A 2523-nucleotide genomic window follows, 5' to 3' on the forward strand; every position below is an offset into this window, starting at 1 on the left:
GTTTATGTTTCTCTCAATTCTAGTGTATTTATATATTCTATAGATTTATATAGGTCGTTATAGCGATAGGTTTTCCTTTCCCAAAGCCCTCTAGTAAGAGTACTTTCATTTAGGTTATTTATCTTTTCCTCAATACTATATATATATATATATATATATATATATATATATATATATATATGTTTATATGTTTCGTTATAGAGATAGGTTTTCCATACATGCAAACAGGTACATGATAGCGTATGTTTGTCGATATTGGTTGAGTATTCAACTCCCAAAGCTCTCTAGTACTTAGTTATCGTTTGGGATCAATTATGTGGTTTGTTTCCTTATGCAACGCTGCTTTAAGATAATACTTCTCGTAGGTATATACTAACAATCTAACTACAAGCATGCTAGACCCATAGATTATTTTAGTTAATCCTTTTCGGCGGTTCAATTATAAAGTATGCAAAGTGCACTCACCGTTATTCAATTTGTGGCATATTGTGTTTCGGTCCGTTTGGTTTAGTATTATTAAGTATGCAAAGTGCACTCACCTTTATTCAATTGGTGGCATATTGAGATATTGTTGAGGGTTAATGAGAAGATGGCACCTTTCTTAATTTAACTAAGCTATTTATGCAAGCCAATTTTTCGACGCTTTTCTGTTAGGATAGTTATTAATTTGTGGTGTCTTCCTTGGTTCATTTATTAAATATTTTAAGATATTGGTAGTGAGAGTTATGAATTGTACTATTACAACTATGAGGAGATCGCTATTCGATTTTTTACAGCTTAATATATATATATATGCATGTATATATATTTATATATATATGTATATGTCAGGTCATATATATATAATTATATATACATATATATATGTATATATATATATATGTATATATATAGTAAAACTGGTAATCAATGACAACCCGAAAAGAGTGCTCAATACTATTGCAGAGCAAGTATGCGTTTTATTTTTTATTACCGTTTTATCTATTTGGTTACATATGTTTCGGATATTGGACCATGTTTACGATCCAACAGCCTCGTCAGACCTTACAGAAATGGTTGTTAGTATTTGGAAGAAGAGTTTTAGAGGAAATACGAGAAAAAATACGATACCCGTCTCCCTCCCCCTTATTATCTCTTACCCCCTTTTTTCTCGTATTTCCTCTAAAACTCTTCTTTCAAATACGAACAACCATTTCTGTAAGGTCCAACATCCGAAACATATATAACCAAACAAATAAAATGGTAATAAAAAAATAAAAAATAGAGCGGAGGCATTTGGACGTGTCAAAAAATCGTTAATTCATTACCCACGCAACATCAGCCGTATAGTTTCGATCCTGGCTTGAGGCAGTTGCCTGTCTAGCAGCACTGAGGAACTGTGAAACAGCGAAACACCATTGTATGTAAATTACTATATATATATATATATATATATATATATATATATATATATATATATATATATATATATATAAGCTAAGTGGCCGACTAGACTCAACTGCGACCGGTTGTTCCCTCCAAGTAGGTGCTACATAAAGGAGTACCCTAATTGTTCTTGATCCTCCCCTTAACAAGGGGTATCAACTTACATTTTTAAGTCTCTAGTAAAACTCAACCGAGAATTTCCTTCTCGTTTTCCGGTCTCCTTATACCATATTGCCTGTTTATTTTATATATATATATATATATATATATATATATATATATATATATATACATATAATTCACTAAAATGTATTGATATCAGAAAAAATATATATTGATGTATATAGAGAGTGATTGATCAATTTAAAGCAAGAAAATACAGTACAATGTACAGTAGCCATAATAAAAAAAATTGCCAGCCATTTCGAAGCCTAATTCTATTCATCAGAATAAGAAATGGTGATTGCTAGGTAACAAGATAAGAATGCGACGCCTTAACTAATTAATTAATTAATTAGTTGATCAAATTTGTAACATATAGTAACTACTCCATCTTTTATTGCCCAATACTACTAAATCCCGTCTTTAATATAGTTACGTACCATAATTAATATAGTTACATACCATGATTAATATAGTTACATACCATAATTAATATAGTTAGATAGCATAATTATCTAATAATCTCCTAGACAACCCTTTCTCCCGTCCAATGTATTAAAACTATGCAAAATCTCTTAATATGCCTATTGCTAAAAATCGCATCTTTATCTTTTTACTGAACACCTTTTTTCTTCTTCTGTAATGAGAAGCATTAGGCTTCGAAATGCCTGGCATTAAGAGCTCTAATTACTGTTACAAATTGTATTGTATTCCCTAGTTTCTAATAAGTAAATAAATCTATATGCCTCAGAATATATTTTATATTATCGATATATTTTCCTGTTGTATTTAATCTGTACCTGCATGGCGAGCTTTTGTATTTCATAGAAAAGTCTACATTTAAAGAGTCATTATATACTTCTTTGATATCATATACTAGCGAGGTTGGGTGCCCAGCTTTGCCCGGACATAAAATCAACTTAAATATGATATTTT

The sequence above is a fragment of the Euprymna scolopes genome, chromosome 28, assembly GCF_053919585.1.
Source record: "Euprymna scolopes isolate OS-2025 chromosome 28, ASM5391958v1, whole genome shotgun sequence".
Lineage (NCBI taxonomy): Eukaryota > Metazoa > Mollusca > Cephalopoda > Sepiida > Sepiolidae > Euprymna > Euprymna scolopes.